At 37.4% G+C, this 18,239-nt stretch overlaps 1 pseudogene; it reads right to left on the bottom strand.

Moving 5' to 3' along the window:
• Nucleotides 1-6,121: 6,121 nt before the first annotated feature.
• LOC131513357 (U2 spliceosomal RNA) lies at nucleotides 6,122-6,193 on the bottom strand (annotated as a pseudogene).
• Nucleotides 6,194-18,239: the final 12,046 nt, after the last annotated feature.

Raw genomic sequence — 18,239 nt, 5'->3', positions numbered from 1 at the left:
CCTATTTCTCACACTATTGCCCACTTAATTGGCAGGCATTCATGGTTCTTCTTTGTCCCCCATGGTTCTTTTCCTGAAACAGTTGTCAGTGTAGTATTGGCCAAATGGTGATTTTCTGTTTCCATCATTCCTTCTACTTTTAGTAGTTGAAATTCTGTTGTGAGGAAGGTTTTTCCCCCATTCATTACACATTTATTTTATTGATAATGGGTCCGTGTATCCTTACATTATACTATAGGTTACAACCCATTCCTACCATTATTTACTTTGTTACCCAGAATGTCCCAGATTTGCCCATGTGAACTCTCTCCAGTTGACCCTCATGTCTTTTTGACATCTCCAACTTTTAATACTCCCTTAATTTCTGGCAACAAAAGATATACTGGACTCATCTTGTATTTTCTCCAGCCCTGGAAACTGATTTTTGTAAGTATCCATAGTTCCTTCTATGAAACAGTGGTATTTAGAAACCAAAATCAACACTAGATGTAGTCATCGGTACTGAGGTATTATTGCTTCTAGCCTGCTTAACAGAGCTAGAAAATGTATGTAATATATACATCCATTTCTAGATCTGTATGTGTGTTATAGGTATGTGTATACCATATGTGTGTGTATATCCATTAATTCATAGTGATACTTCTAATACCAGACCAATACCACAGAGTTCATTATAGTCTTTCTCTTTTTGAAACTTTTATCCAACAGTAAGAAATCTGACTTTGTAATATGTTCACTTCTTTTATTTGCTTAATTTCTAGGATACATGTAAGGTACTTTCAGAATTACTAGTTCATCTATCTACCAACGAAAAACAGCCTAACAGTGCAGTATTTGTCTATAGTTCCCTTTTTTTACTCTTCTAGTGCATAATCAAAATACTGTTTTACAAAGTAATGTGGGTTCTTTTCTCTGCTCCCCCTTTCAGTATCGTTATGTTATTGATTTGTAATGCAGATAGTTAATTTGGTTTTGTTTGTATTTCATAATGAATGCTACCCATTCTTTGTTAATCTGTTTGGTTTTTGTGTGTTTTTTTTTTTGTATGTAAAACATTAGCATAGTTCTAAAAGTTAGAACTATACAGAAAGTGTCCCTCCTCTCTATCCTTTCTGTCTTCTCCTTGTAGCCTTTCTGTCCCGCTTGAACTTATTCCCTATAGGTAACCTATCTCTAGTTTCTGTATTATTCTTCCTATGCCTCTTTTGAATAAATAAATAGCTGAGTGGATATTATTTCCCTTTTTTTCTTACATGAAATGTAGCATGTTTTAGTTAACTTTTATATTTTGGTGGTTTTTTTCTACTTTACAGTATACCCTGGAAACTATACCAGTTCATGGAGATCTTACTCCAAAAACGTTTTTAACAACTATATAGTGTGAATATACTACAGTTTATGTAAATACTCTTCTGTTCCATTGTGTGACTATACTATAGCTTATGCAATTACTCTTCTATGTATGGGCATTTAGGTCCTTTCCAGTATTTTGCCATTACAGTGCTATAATTGAATAACCTTGTGCATGTGTATTTTCATATTGTTGGAATGTATCTTCCTTCAGGTATATTCCCAGAAATAGGATTGCTGGGTCAAAATATATAAGTGCATATGTACTTTTATTAGATATTGCCAAATTCTCCTCCAAAAGGGTTGTACCAGTTTGTTTTCCCACCAGGAATGTATGAGAGTGCCTCTTTTCACAGCCTTGCCAACAAGATGTTTATGTCATACTTGGTAATTTTTGCCAAATCTGATAGGTAAAAAATGGTATTTCAGATTAGTTTTAGTTTGTATCTCTAGCTATGAATAAGGTAGGGTATCTTTTCATATATTTAAGGACCATCTGAATATCTTTATGAATAGTCTTCATGTCATTCCTATTTTACTATGAGTTTTGGTCCTTTCTCAATTTTTAAGAATTCTTTATATACTAAGTCTTTATCTTTGAGATGTTATAGTTTTCCCAATGAATTGTCTTTTGTCTTTGATTATGGTATTTTCTTGCAATGCAAACAGCTTCCATTTTTTATGTAGTAAACTTTGTTAATCTCTTACTGCCTCTCAATTGTATGTTAGTATTTAGAAAGCCTTTCTCCATACTGAGGTTAGAGATGAATTTACTCATGTTTTTCTTGTGCTTGTGTTATTTCATTTTTTTTAATTTAAGTAGATTCCTGACAATTTAGAGTATATTCCTATTCATTTGTGAGATCAGGATCTAATTTCATTTAACTGTTGTCTTTATGATAATAAGCCATCATAATTGAGAGCACTCTGCTTTTGTGTCTTTCAGGGGTGTTTCTAAATTTTTCTCATTTTTGCATATTTTTTGTAAGCTTAGTCCTAAGTATTTTAATCTTCTTTATTATTACAGAAATGGGGTTTTCTCTACCATTGTGTGCTGATTGTTTTAGGATATGAAGGCAATTTCTGTATGTTAATTCTGTATCTTGCTATCTTCCTCAATTCTTTTACTGAATTTTATCATTGTTTCTCTAGGATTTTTCAGGTGTGCAATCATATCACCTGCAAATAGAGCTGGTTTTACTTCTTTACCAATTTTTGTGCCTGTAATTCATTTTTCTTGTCTAACAGCCTTGCTTAATACTGCTAGTACAGTATTGAATAAGAGAAATAATGCGCACCCGTGCCTTATTCTTGTTGTCAGTAGGAATGTCTCCAGTATTTTACCATTAAATAAGACACTGACTTTAGGATTAAGATAAACATTTTTTCATGTTAAAGATATCCACCAATTCCTGTTTTCGTAAGTGCTTTTATCAGGAATGGGTGTTGAATTCTTTCAAAGGCTTTTTCAGCATTATATCAACAAGGGAAAACTAATGCAGATGGTCCCAAACTTATGAATGGTTTGACTTGTAATTTTTCAACTCTATGATGGTGTAAAAGTGATACACATTTGAGGTGGTGGGGTGCCTGGCTGGCTCAGAAAAGCATGTGACTGATCTCAGGGTTGGGGGTCAGAGTCCCACATTGGGTGTAGAGATTACTAAAAAATAAATAAATAATATAATAACATACATTCAGTAGAAACCATACTTTGAATTTTATTTTTTTCATACATCAAATTTGAAATATTTATCTTTTCCCAGACTGGAAGTATGAAGTACCACACTGTCTGGTGATACTGGGCAACAGCAAGCCACAACTCCCGGTCAGCCATGGGGTCACAAGTATAAGCAATCAATACACTTAAAACTATTCTGTACACATAAAATCATTTTTTTTTCTAATGTTTGTTTATTTTTGAGAGAGCGTGAGCAGGAGAGGGCAGAGAGAGAGAGGGAGACAGAATCCGAAGCAGGCCCCAGGCTCTGAACGCTCAACACAGAGCCCAACATGGAGCTTGAACTCACGAACCGTGAGATCGTGACCTGAGCCGAAGTTGGATGCTTAACTGACTTTTTTCTGTTTTTCACCTTCACTACAGTGTTCAATAAATTACATGAGGTATTAGACACTTTATTATAAAACAGTGTTACATGGTTTTGCCCAACTGTAGGCTAATGTCAGTGTTTTGAGTCAGCACCTTTAAGTTAGGCTAGGCTAAGCTATGGTGTTCAGTAGGCTAGGTGTACTAATGCATTTTTGACTTAATATTTTCAACTACAATGGATTTATGGGGAAGTAACGCCATCCTAAGTTGAGAAAGATCTGTATAAAGATTGTTAACATGTCAGGGCACCTGGGTGGCTCAGTCAGTTAAGCGTCCGACTTCAGCCCAGGTCATGATCTCACGGTCTGTGAGTTTGAGCCCCATGTTGGGCTCTGTGCTTACAGCTCAGACCCTGGAGCCTGCTTCAGATTCTGTGTCTCCCTCTCTCTCTGCCCACCCCCTGCTCATGCTGTCTCTGTCTCAAAAATAAATAAAAACATTTAAACATAAATAAATAAATAAATAAATAAAGATGGTTAACAGAACTCTCAGGTGGAGCAGAAGTAGCGTCTGTAAGAAGAAACACCACCCTAAGGCAGAGGAAAGAAGTAAGAAAGGAAAAGATTTAACATCTTAGAGGAGGGACCAAGAGGCCAACTTTCAGATCTTTGAGGAGATGATGTGCCTGCAGCAGGGAAGAGCAGCATAGCAAGGTGCTCACCATCAACGATGAAGAAAAAATTTGGAAATCCCTAATTCAGCTGCATGACAAGTCCCTAGTGATCTGTAACCTTTCACCTTCATGGGAATCATTGTTGGTTAGCAATAATTCTTGCTTTTAGTTTTTATTTTTTACTTTTTTTCATGTCGTACACTTTGCAAATTTCCTATATTGATCCTGCATTACTTGGATCATTGGAGAAATGAGTGGGAGTGGAAGTATCCCTAAATAAGGTGAATTAGGGTAGATGTCATTCTAGCATGCCTGAATTAGATATGTGAGAACTTTTCTTACTTAGACCAAAGGCTTTGACCCACATCACAATAGATATCCACTTAATTATTGCACATGGACATAGACATCTTTGTCCATTTTTCATGTAGTGCAAGTGTGCTGTTATGCTAAATCTGTGTTTTTTTCTAAGAGTAAGTCCTTTTGGGGAACACTTTATCTGCAGTATTCATTGCATTCACATTGCTTAATATTTAGGAAAAATAAAAGCTGTTATGTACTATGTAAAATATCAAGGATAACCACTATAACATTGCTGCAGGAACAGTTGCCTGAGCTCTTGCATGTATCACTGATTGGCATTGTCATACAAATGCATTTCACTGAGAATCTAGCGTTGTCCTTAGGCTGGTCATACACCTGGAGTTGCTTATTTTAATATTTCTGCTTCTTGCTTTTAGAATTCCATAACTAAATCATAGTTGATGTAAAACTTGGATAGATCGATAGGAACTATGAATTTACCCACATAACCATGTCTCGAAATAAAACAAAGTTCCTATATAATTTATATACCTTGATTATAAAGAAAAGATCAAAATAAGCAGAACACTTGAAATCCAGTAATGCAAAGAAAGTAACATTGAAAGAATTTAAGTACTAATTAGATGTTGAAACATTTATTTGCAAATGTTTAAAGCAAATCTAACTGAAGATGCAATTTTTTTTTTAACATTTAATTTTTAGGTGTGGTGTCTGGGTGGCTCAGTCAGTTAAGCATCTGACTTCGGCTCAGGTCATGATCTCACAGTTTGTGGGTTCAAGCCCTGTGTCGGGCTCTCTGTTGACAGCTCAGCCTGGAGCCTGCTTCAGATTCTGTGTCCCTCTCTCTGCTCCTCCCCCATTCATGCTCTGTCTCTCTCTGTCTCTCAGAAATAAACGTTAAAAAAAAATAATTTAAAAAAAAAAAGATTTTTAGGTAATCTCTACACCCAACATGGGGCTTGAACTTTAAACCTTCAGATCAAGAGTTGTATGCTTTACTGATTGAGCCAGTCAGGTGCCCCAATGAAAATGCAAATTGAGAATGATGTGTAATGTGTGGGGACAGGGTATATAGGAACTGCTTTTCTGCCCAATTTTGCAGTGAACCTAAAATGGCTCTTTAAAGAAAGTTTATTAGGTGTCCACTGATGGATGAATGGATAAAGAAGATGTGGTATATAAATATACAATGGAGTATCACTCAGCAATCAAAAAAGAATGAAATCTTGCCATTTGCAACTACATGGATGGAACTAGAGGGTTTTTTTTTTTTTTAATGTTTATTTTTGACAGAGACACAGAGCATGAGCGGGGGAGGGGCAGAGAGAGAGGGAGACACAGAATCCGAAGCAGGCTCCAGGCTCTGAGCTGTCAGCACAGAGCCCAACGCGGGGCTCAAACTCACAGACTGCAAGATCATGACCTGAGCCGAAGTCGCTCAACTGACTGAACCACCCAGACGCCCTTAGAGGGTATTCTGCTGAGCGAAATCAAGGAAAGACAAATGTATGACTTCACTCATATGAGGACTTCAAGATACAAAACAGATGAACATAAGGGAAGGGAAGCAAAAGTAATGTAAAAACAGGGAGGGGGACAAAAGAGACTCTTGAATATGGAGAACAAACAGGGTTGCCAGAGGGTTTGTGGGGCGGGGGATGGGCTAAATGGATAAGGGGCATTAAGGAATCTATGGAATCATTGTTGCACTATATGCTAACTAACTTGGATGTAAATTTAAAAAATAAAAATAATAAAAAATACACTTGATCTTAGCCAAAAGGCCAAGAAGTGATTAAAAAATAATAAAAATAAAAGTTTATTAGGACGCCTGGGTGACTCAGTCAGTTAAGCGTCTGACTTTGGCTCAGGTCATGATCTCACAGCTTTTGGGTTTGGGCCCTGTGAGGGGCTCTGTGCCGACACCTTGGAGCCTGGAGTCTGCTTCAGATTCGGTGTCTCCCTCTCTCTCTTCCCCTCTCCCCGCTCTGTCTATCTGTCTGCCTCTCTCAAAAAGAAACAGAAAGTTTAAAAAATTTTTTAATAAAAAATCAAGGTGTGAGCAATGGTTTGACTCAGTTTCACAAGATGCCTCTCTTCACCATAAATATAAGTAATATTTAGTTGGGTATAAAACCCCCCAAATATTCTAACACTAACACTGTTGTAATGCTGTGTGTGGGTATAAACTTAATCTGTGTATAAACATTCATACCTATATAACCATACAAGCAAATTTCTCAAAACAAGATTTCAGTGTAATTATACTCAGAGGACCACTTTGAGAAAAAAAAAAAAGGTCACTCTCCCAGCTGATTGTTCTTCTCATTCTATCCCATGCTATGTATGGTAGGCATTGGCCATGTGACACTCTAAGGAAGAAAATCAGGAATCTTTATCACTTTTATCAGATTTTGCTTTCTCTGATAGGAGTAACTGAAGCAGTTGCTTTTCTATGCCAGCGTTTAATAAGGTATGCTGGTAGTGTCACCATGCTGAAATGGAGAATTATAACAGGAACCTCTTGCCCCATACAAAGTTACTTTCATCCCTATTTGTAGTTTCTTTGCTCTAGGCACAGAGCCATTAGAGAACTAGGGAGCTTCAAGATGAAGGGCAGTTTTAAATAATCTGGAAGTAATGTGCGTAAAGCAAAAAGGAAATAGGGCATGCATGAATATTGGTATTGGTAGCATGCTGCATGAATGAGTTCATAAAAGCTCCTAGTGGTATGTTAGCAGTAATGAGATGGAAGTAACAGATCAGAGGTTTTGCTAAGGAAGGCAGTGGCTGAATCGACGGTGGGAGAAATGGAAACATCCCAGATGACTTAAGAGTTTGGACCTACGTACATGGGAGAATGGTAGGTGCTGAGAGGGGGAAACGTTTACAAATATATACAGGGTAGCTTTTAAAGATTTTAAGAAAAACCTCCAGCTAGAATTTAGGTAAGTAACAGATGATGACAGAAAGTGAATAGAGAGTTTTCAAAGGGCACTAGGATATTTGAGGGGATGTGGTCAACAAGAGGCCTGATTGTATAATGGTAAGTACCACTTAGGTATGGGAGTTGAGAGACCATTTCACTGCTTCTGTCTGTTTCCGCATCTTTTGAATGGGATTATATGTATCTGAATGTACACAGGTCTACAGCTCATGAAGTGGATGCCCATGAAATAGAAGACACTGTGCCAAGAACTTTAATATCAAGCAAACTACTGAGTAACAGTTAAAACAATATATAAATAACAAGCTAAATGGAGGAGGGGAACGGAATTTTTCAAAAAGTCTGAAAAGAAAAATGTGGAACAGGCAGGGCAAAAAAAAAATGGCAGATTTGTATGCACATATGTTGGTAATTATGCCTTACTTTTTAATTAAACTAAATATTACACTACTATGGAAAGACAAAGATTGGCAGCCTGGATTTAAAAAAAAAAAAAAAAAAGGCAATGGGGGCAGGGTGCCTGGGTGGTTCAGTTGGTTAAGCATCTGATTTTGGCTCAGGTCATGATATCACAGTTCATGAGTTTGAGGGCCAAATTGGGCTCGACACTGAAAGTGCAGAGCCTGCTTGAGACTCTCTCCCTTTCTCTCTCTGCCCCTCCCCCACATGCGCGTGCTTGCACACACACTCTCAAAATAAATAAACTTAAAAAATAATAAATAGGAACGCCTGGGTGGCTCAGTCAGTTAAGCTTCTGACTTCAGCTCAGGTCATGATCTCAAGGTTCATGAGTTCAAGCCCTGTGTCAGGCTCTGTGCTGACAGCTCAGAGCCTGGAGCCTGCTTAAGATTCTGTGTGTGTGTCTCTCCCTCTCCCCTCCCCTGCTTGTGCTCTGTCTCAAAAAAATAAACATTAAAAAAATTAAAAATAATAATCATAAAAAAGGGCAACTATATATTCAAGAGTCCTTTAAATAATTTTTTTAATGCTTATTTATTTTTGAGAGAGACAGAGCTTGAAAAGGGGATAAGCAGAGAGACAGGGAGACACAGAATCTGAATCTGAGCTGTCAGCACAGAGCCCAACACAGGGCTCAAACCCAGGAACCATGAGATCATGACCTGGGCCAAGTTGAACACTGAGCCAACTGAGCCACCCAGACATCCCAAGAGATCTTGATATGGACAGGTTGAAAGCATGAGGATGGTAAAATACACCATGTAAATGCCAGAAAAGCTGATATAGCTATTTTAATTTCAGCCAAAGTACTTGAAGCCAAGAGTATTATAAAGGGCACTGAAGAAGATAGAATTCTATATTTTATTTACCTAATAACACTTTAAGATACATATGTATAGCAAAAGTTGTCAGAATTAAAAGGAGAAATAGGCATATTCACATTTACACAGGGATATTTTAATAAGCTACTCATAGTAACCCTAATAGAACAAGCAGGCCAAAACATAATCAGTATGGGTACAGAATATTTGAACAACAAAAGTAATATTTAAACCTAACTGACACATTAAAACAGTGCCCAAAATGCAGAATTTTTAAGTTTATTTTGAGAGAGGCAGAGAGAGAGCGAGCATGAGTGGTGGAAGGACAGAGGGAGAGGGAGAATCCCAAAGAGGCTCTGCTTTGTCAGCGTGGAGCCCAATGCTGGGCTGGATCCCATGAACAGTGAGATCATGATCTGAGCTGATATCCAGAGTCAGACGCTTAACCAACTGAGCCATCCAGGTGCCCAGATATTTTTACATTTTTATGAAACATTTGCAAAAACTGACCATGTGCGTGTTCATAAAATAATCTTCAGCATATTTCAAGAATAGAAAATATACAGAATATGTTTGACTACAGAATTATTAGAAATCTATAAAAAGACTTTTAAAAATCCATGTTTAGTATAGAGCAATACTCTTCTAAATAACATGTCAAAGAATTATGAGAATTTAAAAATATTTTGAAAGTTTATTTATTTTGAGAGAGAGAGAGAGCACATGTAGGTAATGGGGGAGGGGTAGAGAGAGGGAGAGAATCCAAAGCAGCCTCCCCACTATCCGCGCAGAGCTGACTAGAGGCTCGATCCCACGAATCGTGAGATTATGACCTGAGCAGAAATCAAGAGTCAGACACTCAACCGACTGAGCCAGCCAGGCACCCCGAAATTTAAAAATATTTTGAATCTTCAGTAATAATGAAAGAATTCCATATCCAGATTTGTAGAATGCCACTAAAGCAGAGCTTAGAGAAAACTTGGAACACAGGAGGATTAGATGGCAGTAATGTATCAGTGTTAATTTCCTGACTGTATTGCAGTATGCAAAACAATACTTCTTTATAAGACATGGAATTATTCAGTTGTGATGGGACATCAGGTTGACCAGTTAAAATGTCTCACGAAAAAAATTACTTGTAATTTTTCTGTAAGTTTGATTATCCAAAATAATAGATTTTTAATACTATATTCCTTGTGCTGTACTTTTCATCTCCGTGACTATTTTATAACTGGAAGTTTGTACCTCTTAATCCTCCTCACATATTTTGCCTATCCCCAGGCCCCTCCCTTCTGGACAGGAATTACTGGATCATATGGTGTTTCTATGTTTAATTTTTTGAGGAACCCCCATACTGTTTACCACAGTGGCTGCACCAGTTTGCATTCTCAACAACAGTGCACAAGTGTTCCTTTTCTCCACATCTTTAACAACACTTATTTCTTGTGTTTTTGATTATAACCATTCTGACTAGCGTGAGGTGATTACTCATTGTGGTTTTATTTTGCATTTCTCTGGTATTAGTGATGTTGAACGTATTTTGTCTGTTGGCCCATCTGTATATCATCTTTGGGAAAATATCTGTTCAGGTCCTCTGCCCATTTTTTACTCGTCTTGGTTTCTGGTGTTGAATTGTATAACGTCCTTATATATTTTAGTTATTAACCCCTAGCAGGGTATAGGATTTGCAAATATCTTCTCCCATTCTCTAGGTTGCCTTTTTGTTTCATTGATGGTCTCCCTTGCCATGCAAAAGCTTTTTATTTTGGTGTACTCCCAATAGTTTACTTTTGCTTTTGTTTCCCTTGCCTGAGGAAATACATCCATAAATATGTTAAGGCCAATGTCCAAGAGATTAATGCCTCTGCTTTCTTGAAGGAATTTTATAGTTTCAGGTGTCACATTTAGATTTTAGTCTATTTTGAGTTTATTTTTGGGTGTGGTAGGAGAAAGCTGTCCAGTTTCATTCTTTTGCATGTAGCTGTCCAATTTTCCCAACATCATTTATTTATTTAAGTTTATTTATTTTGAGAGAGACCCAGAGAGAGAGGATACAGGCAGGGGAGGAGTAGTGAGAGGGAAGACAGAGAATGTGAAGTGGGCTCTATGCTGACAGCAGAGAGCCTGACTCTGGGCTTGATCCCATGAACAGTGAGATCATGACCTGAGCCAAAATCAAGAGTCTACAGCTTAACCAACTGAGCCACCCAGGTGCCTCTCCCAACACCATTTATTAAAGAGACCATCTTTCCCATTGTATATTAATAGAAGATATTTTAATATCTTCTATTAATTGACCATATAAGCATAAGTTCATTTCTAGGCTCTCTATTCTGTTACATTGATCTACATGTCTATCTTTGTGCCAGTACCTTACTGCTTTGATTACTGTAGCTTTGTAGTGTATCTTGAAATCTGGGATTGTGATTCCCCCACCTTTGTCCTTTCTTAAGATTGCTTTAGCTTTTCAGGAGCTTTTGAGATTCCATACAAATTTTAGGATTATTTGTTCTAGTTCTGTGAAAAATTATCTTGGTATTTTGTTAGGGATTGCTTTGAATCTGTAGACTGCTTTGGGTGGTATGGATATTTTAACAATATTCATTTTTCCAATTAAAGAATACAGTATATCCTTTTATTTGTGCCATCCTTAATTACATCAATAGTTTTCAGGGCATTGGTCTTTTACCTTCTTGGTTAAATTTATTTCTAGATATCTTATTATTTTTGTTGCAGTTGCAAATGGGAATATGTTTTAAATTTATTTTTCTGTCACTTCATTATTGGTGTATAGAAACACAACAGATTAAGGGGTGCCTGGGTGGCTCAGTCGGTTAAGCATCCAACTTCGGCTTAGGTCACAATCTCATGACTCATGAGTTCGAGCCCTGCGAGTTCGAGCCCTGTGTCGGGCTCTGTGCTGACAGCTCAGAGCCTGGAACCTGCTTCGGATTCTATGTCTCTCTCTCTCTCTCTCTGCCCCTCCCCAGCTTGCACTCTGTCTCTCTCTCTCTCTCAAAAATAAATTTAAAACTTAAAAAAAAAGAGAGAACACACAGATTTTAAGTTTATTTAAAATAAACTTCTTATATTTTTAAATTAATCTTTAAATATAACTTATTGTCAAATTGGCTTACATACAACACCCAGTGCTCATCCCAAGTGCCCTCCCCAATGCCCATCACCCATTTTCCCCTCTCCCCCACCCCCATCAAAATAGAGAGAGAGAGAGAGAGAGAATGGGGGACAGGCAGAGAGAGAGAAGGAGAGAGAGAATCCCAAGCAGTCTTGTGCTATCAGTACAGAGCCTGATGAGGGGCTTGATCTCACAAACTAAGATCATGACCTGCACAGAAATCAAGAGATGGATGCCTAACTGCCTAAGTCACCCAGGTGCCCCTAGAAACACAACAGATTTCTGCATGCTAATTTTGTATCCTGCAACTTTACTGAATTCATTTATTCTAATAGTTTTTTTGGTAGAATCTTTAGTGTTTTCTATATATAGTATCATGTCATCTTCAAATAATGACAGTTTTACTTCTTCCTTACCAACTTGGATACCTTTTGTTTCTTTTTCATGTCTGATTTCCAGTACTATGTTGAATAAATGTGATGAGAGTGGACATTCTTGTCTTGTTCCTGACCTTAGAGGAAATGCTTTCAGTTTGTCACCATTGATATGATGTTATCTGTAGGTTTTTCATATATGGGTTTTATTATATTGAGATATGTTCCCTCAAAGAACCCACTTTGTTGAGAATTTTCATCATGAACAAATGTTGTATTTTGTGAGATGCTTTTTATGCATGTATTGAAATGATCATATGGCTTTTTTTTTCTTCTTGCTAATGTGATGTATCACATTTATTGATTTACAAATATTAAACCATCCTCACATCCCTAGAATACTTCCCACTTGATGATGAATGATCTTTATGTATATACATGTATGTATACATATATATATACACATATATGTATACATATATATATACACATATATGTATACATATATATATACATATATATATACACATATATGTATACATATATATATACATATATATATATATGTATACAGTTTTTTTTTTTTTAAAGTAGACTCTACCCCCAACATAGAGCTCAAAATCATGACCCCAAGGTCAAGTCACATGCTATACAAACTGAGCCAGCCAAGTGCCCCAGTGAATGATCTTTTTGAATTTAGTTTGCTAATATTTGATGGGTTTTTTTAATCTATGTTCATCAGGGATATTGGCCCATTTGTTTGTTTTATGTTGTATTTGGATTTTTTTTCTTTTTTTTTTTAGCATCTTTGTCTGGTTTGGGTAATGCTGGCCTTGTAGAATGAATTTGGAAATTTTCCATTTTTGGAATAGTTTGAGAAGGATAGGTATTAACCCTTCTTTAAATGTTTGGTACAATTCACCTATGAAGGCATCTGGTTCTGGATTTTTGTTTGTTGGGAGTTTTTTGATTACCAATTCAAGTTAATTACTAACAATTGGTCTGTTCAAATTTCCTATTTCTTCCTGATTCAGTTTTGGAAGAATATGTTTGTAGGAATTGATCCATTTTTCTACGTTATCACGTTTGTTGGCGTATATTTTTTCTTACTATTCTCTTATAATCCTTTGTATTCCTTTGGTATTGGTTGTTATTTTTCCTCTTTCATTTCTAACTTTATTTTTAAGCAGGCTCCATACCTATCGTGGGGCTTGAACTCATGACTCTGAGATCAAGAGTCATACACTGCATCAACTGAGCCAGCCAGGCAGCGCTCATTTTTTATTTTATTTATTGGAGTCCTCTCTCTTGATGATTCTGCCTAAAGAATTATAATTTTGTTTATCTTTTGAAAGAGCCAAGTCTTGGTTTCATTGATCTATTGTTTATTTTTAGTCTCTCCATTTATTTCTTCTCTAATCTTTGTTATTTCCCTCCTACTAACTTTGGCCCTTTTCTTCTTTTTCTAGTTCTTTCAGGTGTAAGGTTAGATGGTTTGAGATTTTCCTTATTTAATGTTTTTTAATGTTAGTCTATTTATCTTAGCATGCAGGAGCAGGGAGGGGCAGAGAGAGAGGGAGACAGAGAATCTGAAGCAAACTCTGTGCTGTCAGTGCAAAGCCTGATGTGGGGCTCAAACTCACAAACTCAGATTATGACCAAAGCCGAAATCGGACGCTAAACCAACTGAGCCACCCAGGTGCCCCAGATTTTTCTTATTTCTTAAGGGTAGGTCTGTATTGCTATAAACTTTCCTCCTAGAACTGCTTTTGCTGCATCCCAAGGATTTATGGGAGTGTTGTACTTCCATTTTCTTTTTTTCCATGTATTTTTTAATTTCTACTTTGGCTTCTCTGTTGTCCCATATATTTTTTAGTAGCATATTGTTTAGTGTCCATGTGTTTGTTTTTTCTAGTTTTTTTTTTTCTTGTAATTAATTTCTAGTTTCATACAGTTGTGGTCAGAAAGTTACTTGATACAATTTCAGTCTTCTTAAATTATTGAATCTTGTGGCCTAACGTGATCTATCCTGAAGAATGTCACATGTGCGCCTGAAAAGAACACTGAAATATTGAAAACGGTTTTTAAAAATGTTTAATGTTTATTCACTTTGAGAAAGAGAGCATGTATGAGCAAGTGGGGGAGGAGCCTAGTAAGAGGGAGAGAAAGGATCCCAAGCAGGCTCTGTGCTGTCAGCAAAGAGCCTGGCATGGGGCTTTATCTCATGAACTTTAACTGACCAAGCCACCTAGGTGCCCCTAAAATATTGAAAATGTCTTGGAGGAGGATCAACTTCTTGTATGACAGATGAGGAGTTGTGCTAACATGCTTCCCAGTGAAACCAGTGAAAATTGTAAGAACAGAAATAAAAGCAACCATTTAAAGTCTCTGGAAATGATCAAACAGCAAATGAAGGACATCTATTCAAGAAAAATCTATGAAAGTTTGTTAAGAAAGGCAACCACCACCTCATGAACAGAGACAACAGTGGTCAGAGCTTCAATCTTCTCAGCTCACTTTGCCCAAGGTGGAACCTTTGTTCCACAAGTGGTAGCTGGGAGCAAGAAGGGAGCCGCCAGCTTTCAACTACACATACCAGACCTTATCTCAGTAGCAGATAGCTGGGAGCAGGATGTGAAAGACTGATGGCCTGAACCTCCCAGGAAGATAGCCCTCCAACTGGGAGCTGGTGGCAGAGTGAGTCCTGTAATCTTGGATGCGGCAGTCTGGAGTGGTGTCTTCAATTCCCCGAGCTGAGGTAGTTGGGGAAGGAGTGGTCCTTAGTTCACATACCACAGACTTTTACATACAATTCATTTATGACACCACCTGGAGTTAGCACAGACCCCACACCACAAGTTAAGGGCTCAGTCCCACAAGACTGCATCCACTTCAGATGCCAGCTGCGAGTCTTGGAAATCCCCAAACCACCCACTCTTCTGCCTGGCTGATTACAAATTCGGGGGCTTCTCTGGAGCTCCTCCTTTGATAATTTACTAGAACAACTCAAAGAAGTCAACTCAAAGAAGTCACTAAAAGTGCTATACTTAAAATTACAGTTTTATTATAAAGGATACAATTCGGGAATAGCCAGGTGGAAGAAACCTATAGTGCAAGGTCTGGAAGCAAGGAGCACAGGACCTTCTATCCCTATGGAGTTGGGGTGTGACACCCACCTAGTCCATCAGTATGTGCAGCAACCAGGAAGCTCTCTGAGCCTCTTCAAGCTTTGTTGAGGTTTCATTACATGAGCATGGTTAACTAAATTAATGAATTAAGGGGCACCTGGGTGGCTCAGTCAGTTAAGCGACCCATTCTTGATTTTGGCTCAGGTCATGATCTCATGGTTCTTGAGATGGAGCCCCGCAGGAGGCTATGCACTGACAGCACAGAGCCTGCTTGGGATATTCTCTCTCCTTTCTCTTGCCCCTCCCCTGCTAGTGCTCACTCTGTCTGAAAATAAACATTTTTAAAGAATAAATTAACGGACGCCTGGGTGGCTCGGTTAATAAACAGCTGACTTCGGCTCAGGTCATGATCTCACAGTTTGTGAGTTCAAGCCCTGCATTGGGCTCTTTGTGGTCAGCACAGAACCCACTTCAGACCCTCTGTCCCCCTCGCTCTCTGCCCCTCCCCCGCTTGCATTCTCTCTCTGTAAAATAAACATTAAAAAAAAAAAATTAATTCAGAGCTGGAGACCCTCTCCCCTCCTCTGGAGGTTGGGAGATGGGGCTAAAAGTTCTAACTCTAATCACATGGTCAGTTTTTCTGGCAATAAGCCCCCATTCTGAAGCTATCTACTTCACCATGTTAATCTCAGATTTTCACTCCAAGATGGGAAAAGAGATAAGGATTGCAACGGTCACATTTACTTAACGTTGTATTAGAAGTCCTATAGAGGTCAATAAGGCAAGCTAGAATTGGAATAGGAGAAATAAAACTTATTTGCAGATAACATAACTGGGTATGGAGACAGTCAAAACTATCGAAATTAATAAGGGAATTTAGAAAGGTTGTTGGATAAAATGTCTTATTTCCAATGTCAGAAAATTTTAACCAGTTTTCATCTTTTGGAATGTTTTGCTGTGGTTTTGTACACAGCATTTATCAGATGAAAGTTCCCGTAATATACAAAAGTGTTTTGTATTTTTATACGCCAACAAACTGAAAAATAAAAAATAGCATTCACAATTGCATAAATATATATCTAATATGTTTACACCAACTGTAAAACATTTTGAGAGACATTAAAGATGACTTACATAAGTGAAGAAATATGTTCATGGAATGAAAATTCAGTTATAAATATATCAATTCTCTCCAAACTGATCTCTATAAGTTCAATGCAATTCCAGTCAAAATCCCAACAGGATTTTATTACAGAAATTGGTAAGTTCATTATAGACTTTACAGGGAGAGAGCATACAAGACAATCTGAAAAAAGAGTAAAGTGAGAGGATTTACTCTATCAGATATCAAAATTATTGTAAACTTACAATAATTAAGAAACTAAGACAGTGTGGTCCTAATTACTGTAAGGATTCAGTATTGTTGCAATTTGGTATTGCAAAGAATTGGTGCAAGAATATAGAAATAAAGCAAAGAGGCAGAATAGATTCCAGAAAGAAATCTACATATGCATGGACCTTTGATTTATAAGATGGCATTCCTGAACAATGGAAAAAATCAGCGTATTCAGAAAATTGTGTACACAACTGGAAATCTACACATATAAAAAAGCTTGACACATACCTCTACTTCAGATGGATTATAAATCTAAATACAAAAGGCAAAAGTAGAAAACTTTTAAAAGGTAAGATTGGGAAGTATTATAATGATCTTTGGGCAGGGAAAGATTTTGTAAAAGGGCATAAATTTATAAATTGGGACTACCTTAAAATTAAAGACTTACATTCACCAAAAGGTATCATTAAGAGAATGAAGAGACAAGCTCTAAAATGGGAGATGGCAATTGTAAAACAGTAACAAATGGCTTGTTTTCTGAAAGAGAAAAAAGATAATCTAATTACAAAATGGGTAGGATATTCAATGACCTCACAACAAGGATATCTAAACGGCCTGCAAATATATGAAAAGGTGTTCAGCTTTATTAGTCATCTGGGCAGTGTAAATTAAAACGACATGGGATTCGAAGCACAGACATCTCAGAACAGCACACAGTAAGCAAGCACACTGAGCAGCCGCCACTGGTGAGGGTAACTGGAATAATCTCTTTGGAAAATATTTTTGTTCATAAATCCAAGTACCTCAGATTCTACTGTAAGTCATATACCCAACAGAAAAGCATACCCATAAATGCCAAGGAAATAAAAATGGTCCTTACAGCATTCTTCAAGATAACCCTCAACTGAAAATAACCCAAAAATCCATCAGTGGTAGAATGTGAAGTTGTGGTATACACATGTAATTTTTTGCAGAGCACAAGAACACAGCAAGAATTTAAAATGAACATAATACATCCAACCAGCAAGATAAGATGAATGGAAAAGGGAAGCAGGAATAAGCACCTATGAAGAACCAACTGTAAATGCTAGTATAAGGAATATAATTTTAGGGGTGCCTGGGTGGCTCAGTTGGTTAAACATCCGACTCTTGATTTTGTCTCAGGTCATGATCTCACATTCATGAGATTGAGCTGACAGTGCAGACCCTGCCTGGGATTCTCTCTGCCCCTTCCCATTCATGCTCTCTCAAACATGAAAATTTTTTTTCAATCTTTATCATTTTCTTTATTTTTTGAGAAAGAGATCAAGCAGGGGAGAGGGGCAGAGGGAGAGAAAGAATCTCAAGCAGTTTCCATGCTCAGCATGGGGGCTGATATAGGGTTTCATCCCATGACCCTGGGATCATGACCTGAGCCAAAATCAAGAGTCGGGACACTCAACTGACTGAGTCACCCAGGTGTTCTTTAGTCTTTGTTTTTTTAAAGTAGGCTCCATGCCCAACATAGGGCTTGAAATCATGACCCTCAGGTCAAGTTTCATGCTCTACTGGCCAAGCCAGCCAGGCACCCACAAATAAATAAATAAATAAATAAATAAATAAATATTTTGAGAGAGAGAGAGAGAGATAGGATGGGGAGAT

Source organism: Neofelis nebulosa, chromosome 5, assembly GCF_028018385.1.
Source record: "Neofelis nebulosa isolate mNeoNeb1 chromosome 5, mNeoNeb1.pri, whole genome shotgun sequence".
NCBI lineage: Eukaryota > Metazoa > Chordata > Mammalia > Carnivora > Felidae > Neofelis > Neofelis nebulosa.
This window is presented reverse-complemented; position numbering and strand designations above follow the sequence as displayed.